The sequence below is a fragment of the Gymnogyps californianus genome, chromosome 1 (genome assembly GCF_018139145.2).
Source record: "Gymnogyps californianus isolate 813 chromosome 1, ASM1813914v2, whole genome shotgun sequence".
NCBI classification, from domain to species: domain Eukaryota; kingdom Metazoa; phylum Chordata; class Aves; order Accipitriformes; family Cathartidae; genus Gymnogyps; species Gymnogyps californianus.
In genome coordinates, this window is record NC_059471.1 from 123,676,399 (window position 1) to 123,686,750 (window position 10,352).

The following is a 10,352-nucleotide window of genomic DNA, read 5'->3' on the forward strand; positions in this document are numbered from 1 at the left end:
CTCCTCCCCCCCACAGCAGCACAGGAGGACAGGGAATGGGGGTTGCAGTCAGTCCATCACACATTGTTTCTACCGCTCCTTCCTCCTCGGGGGGGAGGACTCCTCACACTCTTCCCCTGCTCCAGCATGGGGTCCCTCCCCCCAGGAGTCAGCCCTCCACCAGCTTCTCCAACACGAGTCCTTTCCACAGGCTGCAGTCCTCCATGAACTGCTCCAGCGTGGGCTTTCCCACGCAGTCACGGCCTTCTCCGGGCCCAGCCACCTGATCTGGTGTGGGGTCCTCCATGGGCTGCAGGGGAATCTCTGCTCCACCGTTACCCTCCATGGGCTGCCGGGGGACAACCTGCCGCCTCACCACGGGCTGCAGGGGAATCTCTGCTCCAGCATACCTCCTCCCTCTCCTTCATTGACCTCGGTGTCTGCACAGCTGTTTCTCTCACACCCCACTGCGCCATAGCTCTTCTGCTTCCTACCTCAGCAGTCTTTTCCCCTTCTTAAATATGCTATCCCAGAGGCAGTACCACTGTTGCTGATGGGCTTGTGCTTGGCCAGCAGTGGGTCCGACTTGGAGCCCAGGAAGCTTCTAGCAGCTTCTCACAGAAGCCACCCCTGTAGCCCCCCCCGCCCCGCTACACAAACCCAGAGTCAGACACAAACTCAACTAGGTAAAGAGACTAGCATCTCACTTGTAGAAACTTAATGACATTAGAAGTTTCTGGGAGCCTGAGCAGTTGCATCTTGGTAGACTTTTACACCTTCCCTCTTCCCCCCCAGCTTTCTTGCAGCTTGCCTGGGTTTATACATTTCTGATCTCCTGGTAGTTTTATGGCTCTTTGGGTACAGCTCAAGTGCAGGAGACCATTACACAATGTCGCAAGGGAGAATGAAAAGGCCCTGAGGCTTCTGGCTAATCTCCCTGGCCAGGCAGCACTGCTCTGAACAATACATTTAAGACACCATCACCACCCCCCATCAGTAGCTGGGGAGAAATAAAATATTTTTCTACTATGCTTTCCACTTATATGAGTGCTGGGGTATAGCCAGAGTTTTATATGCAGTGAGTGGAAGAACCATAAGAATGGCTGATTCTATTCTGGGCTCCTGCCACCCTCTATTGACCTTCCTTCCCTTCCTTACTAATCATTATAATCATGACATTTCCCTCCAATTTCTTACCAACTGGCAGGCAATGGCCCAAATCTACAATCAGTTTTGCCCTTTGATTGTGGAGGAAGAAATAAAAGGACAACTTTAGTCAGAAAACAAAACTAGCCTAGAAGAGAGGCATATTCTCATTCTACAAAGCTCATCCTTGTACTTTTGTAAGTCTCACTGAACTTCTGACAAAACTGAAGTCCCATTTTTTCTTGCAGAGCCACAACCTCTGTCAAAGAGCAAAAAGGATTCTCTCCAGCATCTAGCATTAGCAAGATGGCCAGATATGACAAGAAGTAACTGGAGAATCATTTGCATTGATGATTTACCCAATATAACTTTGCTTTTCAGGACCGGGTGATATTAGCAGGGTGGCAGGAGGGAAAAAAGGCATCATGTGAGCTAGGAACATAATCTAAGAGCTGAAGAGAATGACCTGTTGGGGTTCTCTAGTTATTCATCTCTGCAGAGTCACTCTTTCCTCAAAAAAAAAAAAACAAACTTCAAACCAGTCAGCTTGCCTTCAGCAGCTTGTTCTCAGAATAGCTATCTAAAAGGAGACAAAATAAGACGAGAAGGTGTACGCAGGCAGTGGAACTTTTTTTATCCTTGTTGCCCACAAAATGCCAGAGTCACAGTACCTCAGATTTATTCCTTAAAAAGCAAATATTTTCACAAGTGCTCTTGAAGGAAGACCCCAGTCAGTATATCCACCAAAATATACCACAAAAATGTATTCTCTATCTGCTGCCTCAACATCAGTTGCTTCGAGCTGCAGCTGCTTAAAAGAAAACTTGCCCTTTACATTGCTGGCAGAGTTATTGCAAATCTATCTGTTAGATAACCAAGCTGGAGAAGAGCAGAAGTATATATACAGGAAAGTAGAAAATCCAGTTTCCTCATTAAAAGCAATATTAGGCAGAAATTACCACTTTAAAAAGTTCTGTCACCATAGGGAAGTCTCAGCGTGCTTTCGGTCTAATAGAAATAAATTCATATTTTAGATACATAGATTCTAATGGCTAATATTTTTTTTTAACTCATCACTAGACCAGCTACTTACTTTGCTGGTGTTCATCTACCACTAGAAGGTGTGCAGATGAGCCCAACAGGTTGTTGTTCTACAGCTAGGATACAGTAAGGTAACCACCTCCTTTTGTGGAGAGATAGATTTTGTAGCACTTCTCTTGGATTTCGAAGAGTGCTTCCTAATTAGAATAAGCATTTTCCCTTTTTGTACAGATGGGGAAAGATAGACATGAAGAACTGAAGGCCTAGGCATGGAGTCAAAAGCACAATTGAGAACCTGTATATTCATTTCTCCTTTAATTCTTAGTCAGATGCTGAGCCTATGCTGCCTTAGTTTTGCTGAAATGAAATACTTTGTGGCAAAATACAGAATTATATTTGTTTTGCTTTTATTCAGTTTTTCAATTTGTATATATAAGGGTAAAACCAGAAAAGTCATGCTTAAGTGGAATGCAGGAAGATTTTTCTCCTTAAAAAATAGTTTTAATAATTCAAGAGCAGAGTTCACCATCAAAAAGCTGTTCTTACTGAAAATGATGATAGCATCAAGCTAGTGAAACTTCATTGGGCATGTGACAACTCTGTGCCTTTCCTCTATGCATCAAATAAATTGCTCCTTGAACCGTATTTTCTTCAACTCTCCCATTCAACCTGTCCCATTCCCCGACCTTCAGGGAAGTTCTCCACAAAGCCAACACAAAGAAATGCAAAACCCACTCTAGTTGAAAAGAAAGTGGCTTTCAAGCACAACTGGGAAGCCATGACACTGACACCTGTCTTTGACTTTGAACTGACCAGATATTCAAATCCTCTCTGGCAGAGGAGGAAAGCCACAGAAACTAAAGTCTTTTTTATGCCTAGTTTTAGATCTTCAGTGAAACCTCTGCTGCGCTTTGCAGATTGAACCACTTCTCAGCAATACCGTCCAAGTGGCAGAAACTGTAGCTGAATGCCATTTTGGTAAGCGTTGTTTCAAGGGTACAATGTCAGATGCTCATTTCTTAAAACTAACCCACCTTGACAGTTGTCCCACATCTCGACAGCATGAGTTGTAACCATCTAGCTCAGTGTCAGAGTTGCTTTCTGTGGAGTCTGCCGTGAGGGCTTGCCAAGCTTGCAGAGTGGCATACAGGAGATGTGCTGTCCTGCTTTGTCCACTTGCTCTGTGCTTTCAAGATTGCTTTAACAGACAGTGAGTACAAGGAGGGAGTATGAGCTGCTGGTTACCACCAAGGAGTTGATGCCAGGACCATGGGATTTTATCTTCAACATTTTCTTCCCCTCTCTGGTTTAGATTTAAGCCTAGAATAAGACAGAATTTCTCCCCCTGAAAGCATTAGGAAGCCAAGTCAGAGGGTGCTTCAGTCTGCAACCCTATGTAGCATTTTAACCATTTAATAGAAAAGCAGATGATTTGCTTCCAAAAGGTGTGATGGATATTAGCCAGCTGTGACTCTGATAAGCCTCAGAGATGAAGTTTAACAACTATACTGTCTGTTCAGGAACATGAGAAGGCACAATCAGCCTTGGTCCTACCAAATATTAGGGACCTGTCATTTGCTGTCCCCCTCTGGGGCAGCACAACATTTTTTTCCACACAAGTCTGAGGATGCCAAACTCCAGACTACCCCCATTGCCCTTCACTATTCCTTACATTATTGGTTAATGACAAAAATGACATAGCATAATATATTCACAGTATTTGTCTTTAAAACTCTATTCCTATTCACCTCAAAATAAGAAAATTCACACCCAGACTTTGATATACTTCCTTTTAAACTTTGAGAGAATACCTTCAAAGGTTATGTTATCTCTAGCTTACTTTCCCTGTGAAACAGTGACTAGATACCAATTAAACTGAACGCTTGTCGTACCTCACACCACAAGGAAAGAAGCCTTACACAGAATTGGTGTATAGCTATAGCTACTCCTGCTAATCTAGTAAGAGAATTTTATTTATTCTTTGCAAAACAGGCACAAATACACACCAGGAGCCAGATATTTTCCCACTTATCTTCCACCTGGTTCTATATGGTATATGTTTAAATGAGAATTCGCTGACCTCCATACAGCCCTGTTGTACTATGGGCATTGCTGGTGAATTCTTCCACAATGAAAAAAGGACTGTTCAGCTACTTAAGCTTAGTAATTGTACAGGTAGGCACTGGTTCAAAACTGTGGGAGAAATTGCCAGATACTTTGTTTCAAAGTTACTAATCCTTTTATACAGTATCTCAAGAGCAAAGATTTGATTCCCATTCAAGTCCAGCCCATCACACTTTCTTGGGTTTTAAGACATTACTCAGATTTGCTTATACTTCATTTTAGTGATTGCTTTCTGTGAACATATAAATTTGAAGAATATATTTCTCCAGCTTCAGCGGTAAGTATAGTTACCACGTTCTGATGTGAACTGCAAGACAAAAATTCAGGGTCCTTGTTATTTCAGTTGCGAAGACAAAAAAACCTGGAAGCCAGCATCCCTCTCATGCAGTCCCCTTTCCTGAATAACCCCTGTTTCTGAGGCACTAGAGGACCCAAACAGGGGGCTGGTTGTTGGGCCTTTGCTTACAGCTCCCAGCTCCTTTTAGCCAGATCCCGGACTCGGCAGCACTGGGCTGCCGGCGCCCATTCAGCCACATTCTTGGCTGGCGGCTCCTTCCTGGGTCTGTTTCTATGGCATTTCCTCATCCCCCTCCCACCTGCATCTCTGCTCTCAACAACATTAAATGAAAACCTTTGTTTGGGGTTTGACAGACTTGGGCTTTTTGATGGAGCTGCCATTTTTTCTAGTACATGGAAGGTAAACACTACACTCACTGGTTTTAAGCAAAGGTTAAGCTTCACCTATGATAATAGCATTAATGCTTACACTTAGTTGCACGCAAATTAAAAGAAGTTATAAAATTAACCTGTGATGTGGTCAGAAAAGAAAATGCTTTAGAACATTACCGAGTGAATGAATACCCACCTACCGAACAGAATACAGTGTGAACCCACTTTCTGGCTAGCTTCAACTATTTGAACTTAAGAGCCCTCCTAGTAGTATTTCATGCAAAGAAAAATGCAGTCATCTCAGTGAAGAATATGAAACTAATGAGCTTATTTGGTCTGTGTAACTCTAAAATGCAATAGTTAATATCTGAAACAGTAACAGAAGAGGTTTGGCTAGACTGATTAGAAAGTTCCTCCTCAGCTGTCAGTGTTCAGCATTGTCACAGGCAACAAGAAAGTTTCATCCTCTCCATCATTGTGTGCTGCGGGCAGAGGAGCTGCGCTTCACATCACACTTGAAGCACACAGCAACCAATACCCATTCCGGCCTCGATGTTACGCAATCCGATTACAAGCTAAACGAAACACCAAACAATAACCCCGGAATATGCCCCAGCATCTGCCACTGCAGACCATTCAGAATGGAAATTCTTCTGCTGTCCTCATGAGAGCATTATTCCACTATATGGGTTTGTTTAATCTCTTCTTTTATTCTCCAACTAGTTTTGAGGTTGAAGAATGGGCTCTGGAATGACTCCCCTAGGGACAATGGCTGACCCTCAGAATCTGACAGCCATCTGCTGAAATTAAATTTAGGGAAAATATGCCCATACAACCCTGGCTGCCAAAAAAACGCACTGAATATAAGCGATTCAAACTGAACTGAAGAAGTGGCCAAGGAGCCATTGCATCACCTTGGTTTATAGCAAGGACTTTGCTACACAACAACATAGCTGCAATAAAATTCTGATTCCTAATGTGGGAAACATAAAACAAAGCAATATTATTCCCAGATTTTTTTTTTTCTGAAATGAAGCACCATGCTGTTTCTCTTTTCATTTCATTTAAAATGGATGTCATTATATGCAGTCAAGTCCTGACCACTATAACTGGACCCAAAGGAATTGAGGAGGATCATTGAGTGGAGCAGCAAGACAGAAGGTCAAACCAGCACCCCGTTACTCTCCCTTGACATCTGATGGAGTCATGACAGCAGTTTGGATGCTAGATAACATGAATATTCATCTGTATGATTTGAAAATTACATTGTGACTTTGGAATGACACTTCTCATGTACCCTTCTTGTACCTTGGTCACACTGTGGGGAAGATGCAGTGTCAAAACTCTTTGACATGAGTGTCGCCTGCTTTTCTTCCTTTTTTTTTTTTTCTTTTTTATGATTACCACTTAACTTTGAATCAAACACTGCAGTTGAAGAAGCCTTAAGCAACAGGCCTGGAGAGTGAAGGAGCACATGAGCAAATTTGCGAAAGAAATCAATAGAATGCTGTTAACTAAGACATTTTCCCAAAGGAGTTGTGGCCTGTCTGTATGCAGCTCCAATAACAAAACCACTGGTTTCTACAAGGAAAACATTTGCACCAGAAAGTTTCCCTCCTCTGGAGAAGTCCCATTTCAGTTTAGAGGTAGATAGGACAAAAACAATATCTGTCTTGAGCTTCTAAGAGAAGTTTGTTAGAGACAAAACACCCTTAACATAGGCTACTTGAGCCAGCAGGGATCCATCTCAGCCACTCTTGCAGACATACTACTCTATTAGAACATCTCAGTTTGGCCTAAATTTTTTTTTCTTGAATAAATAGTACATAAATAAAAATTAAGACTCAGATTGCAGTGTGTCTATCAAGTCTGGATATCCTCTATATGGAGTTCAGAACATTCTCTGAAAAATCAGGCTCTCAGGGAAGGTCTGCTTGTCCTCCTGCTCCAAAGGAAAAAAAAAAAAAAAAAAGGAGAAAAAATCCACTCCCTTCAGCATCACTGGTTCCAGCCTCTGACAACAGAGAACTATCAAAGAGTTAATACTAACATAACGAGCTAAAGACCTGATATGAAATTTTAGTTACCTGTCATTATGAAGGGGAAATGAGGACCATCTGAAATCCTGCAAGCTTTCTTCAGGCCTAATGCTAATTAACAGAAGCACAAGATGAGAAGACGCTCCCAGGCAAAAGATATTGACTATTTGGCGATGTCCCATGGAAAGATTTAAAACTTTGCCCAGTGCGCTTTCTACCCACGCATTTCTTCTTCTATCGCGTTCTTGATTATTTCACTTTCCTCCTCCCAGCCCCCACTGCCCTTTCCCTTGCTCTCCCTTGTTCGCTGTTCGCCCCCTCTCTCCGTTCCTTGCTTTCCCCCAGCTCGCCTCTACGTCCCCGGAGGCGCCCTGAAGCCCGGCTTAAGCCACTTGCCCCGGCGGGACTCTCGCCGCCTCCTTCCCTTCACAGCGCCGGCCCCTCCCGCAGCTCTGCTCTCACCTCCACCTCCCAGCCCCGCCGACCGGGCTCTCCCTCGGGCCCGCACCGCGCCCCAGTGGAACCGAAGCGGCGATCAGCCCTTCCTCCGCGGCTCCCCCGCCACCTCACCGCAGCGGTCTCCCGCGGGTGGGGCCCGCGGCCCGCCCGCCCCGCTCACCTCCCGGCCCTCGCCGGGGCCAGCACCGGCTTCTGCGCCTTCCCGCTCCGGCACACCGCCACCCCCTCCCTCCGCGGTCGCCAGCGCAGCGCAGCGCGGCCCGGCCAGCAGCTCCCCACATCGGGGCGCGCAAAAGGCAGCTGGCCCGTACGGGGATCGAACCCGCGACCTTGGCGTTATTAGCACCACGCTCTAACCAACTGAGCTAACCGGCCCTTGTGCCGCCGTAATTCCGGGAAACGGCCCATCAGCCGCGGCGGAGGCACGCCGCTCCGCGGGCCGGGCTGCGCACCGCTGCCCTGCTCACAACGCGCCAGCTCCCTGCGGGGCCGGCGCCGCTTGCTCGGGGTTTGGGAGTGTGCTCCCCGCGGCGCCGGCTACGCTTCCTTACAGAGGGCCACAGGGCCCTGCGTGACAGGGAGATGTTTCTGCTGCCTGGGATGAGCAGCGCCTCCAGCCTGACACAGGGACACAAGCACAAAACTTTTTCCCAGGGAGGCAGAGCAGGCTGCAGGGTGAGGCCATGCAGGCTCCATCCTTGGAGGTTTTCCAGACACCCGGGCCAAGCCCTGAGCAGCCTCCAGGCCTGCCATCACAGCAGATGCTGCTCTGAGCAGGGCATTTGGGCAAGACACCTCCCAGGGACCCTTCCTGCCTGAGTTATCCCATGGCCTGAGCAAAACTCAGTACAGCCTGCAGCAGGAGTGAGACTAAAGACAGATCCATAGCGTGTCCTCTGACCAGGAACCAGGCAGGGTTGACCAGTATCTGCTGAAATTCACCCAGCAGTAGAATTGAATGCAACTGAGCCTGAAAGCACTTACCTTCCCTAGAAGGATACAGTGACACAGGGAAGAGTTTTTCACAATCCCTTTTTATCCCTATTTTGTCTTACATAGTCAAAGGTTTCTCTTTTAAAATTTTAATTTTCCTGGCTTAGACTGTAGTAAAAATCAAGCTTTTCAAATGCTTGGTCTTCTTGGCAGAGCTTATTATAGAGGAAAAGACCAAGGAATATTTATCACAGCTTGGGATGAGAGTCTGACTCAGGATCACTGGGATGACAGCACCCTGTTTTTTCTAGTCCATACTCATCTTTGTGGTCAGTGCCCACACACACACACTTCCTTTGCCTCACTCACACCATCAGTTCCCCTTTATTGCTGTTAGCCCATCCGCTATCAGCGCTTTCCTCAAAGATCCACCAAACTCCCCAAATCTCATCTTGCCCAGCTTTGTCATAAAATCCTTCATCCCTAGGAGACAACTGATCAAATCATTTATATCCCGTTCCTTTTCAGCTGTCCCAACCCTCACATCTCTGCCTCCCAGTCCTGCCATCCTCCTTGGGACCATTAGTCCATGTGCAGTCACCTCTCCATCTGTAGAGAGGAGCATTTGCTTTTTCACCTCTGCACCCTTCTCCCAGTAACTGCAACTACCATTGCCTTTTGCAACAGCATATACAAGGTCATTATCATACCTGAGCACCATCCCTTGATACTTCAGATGCTGCTGCTCCTTGTCTAATTGAATCTCCTGTTTACACCATCACCTTTTACCCACCTTGGACATCTTTCTCTTCACCCCTACAGAAGGGCAGCAGGCAGTTTTACAAAAAAAACGAATTATAAGGAGCCGCAGGTGACAGTACATATGCAGCAGTAGTCAAATAGTAGATGACAAGCTTTGCTGTTCCAGTGCTAGCCTCTGCCAAAGACTCCCACAAAGTATATGCCCTCTCTTTCACTCTTGAGGGTCTCATTTCATCAGCCCAGGAAACTTTCCTGCAGGCTGTCTGAGGCTCTCAAGCAGGGGAAGGAGGTTGGAAGGTGGGAAAGGGGGAGACTCCAAACTCATTTCTCCTTCCCCTTTTCTATTTGATCTCCATGAAGTAGCAACCAGCCAAATGCCAGGAAGCACATATGTTCTGGATCTTGATAACCACCTATATTTTCTGGGAAACATCACCCTGTGCTATTTCTTTCCAATGCCTCCTAGCTAAGCTAAGCAAACTTGTCTTTTCCCTCAAAGTTTAACCAGTCACATGCCAAATGCTACCCCCTGTTGCTCTGAAACCCTCTTCCACACACAGAACTAGCATCCTACCTTTTTGGGAGAGTCTCATTGAGGCTCTGCTGTACAAGCAACAGATTTTTCTGTGATTAGACAGTGACATAGCAGTCCAGGAGATCAATGTTGTTTTCAAGAAAACAAAATTTTCTAATTTCATACTTCTAATAGTAAACTCTGGTTTCTCTCCAGTGTGTGGGATCCATACTCTCAAGCCTAGAATGAGAAACAATTACCAGGCTATATAGTGGATATCTGTAACATTATGGAATTTAGAGATTGTACATGCAAAGTGTTTGCAAGCATTTTTCAGCACCATTGATGTTGGTGAATTGTGTTCACAAGTGCTTTATTAAACAGAATCTCAGCTCTAAGGGTTTTGCTAATTCAGGGCCTCAGCTAGACATCTCAACAGCTTCAGACTTTTAGAGCACATTTGGAAGATCTGCTATAATATGTAATGGTAAGGCTATGAGGGGAATAGAGTATTTTCAAAGACTCCGAAGCATTTATGTTTAAACAACCAGGGGCATGGACAGCAGGAGACTGAAGAAAGAACAAGGTCCAGGTGCTTGAGTTCCATCTCAGATAGTCTCTTCAGCTGCCTGTTCCCTCCCTGCCACAAGTCACCCAGCATCTGCCCGCTCTCCACCGCTGTCCCT

At 45.6% G+C, this 10,352-nt stretch overlaps 1 non-coding gene across 1 annotated transcript; it reads right to left on the reverse strand.

Moving 5' to 3' along the window:
- Positions 1 to 7,758: 7,758 nt before the first annotated feature.
- TRNAI-AAU (transfer RNA isoleucine (anticodon AAU)) lies at positions 7,759 to 7,832 on the reverse strand. The gene has a single exon. It is a non-coding gene; the product is annotated as a tRNA-Ile (tRNA).
- Positions 7,833 to 10,352: the final 2,520 nt, after the last annotated feature.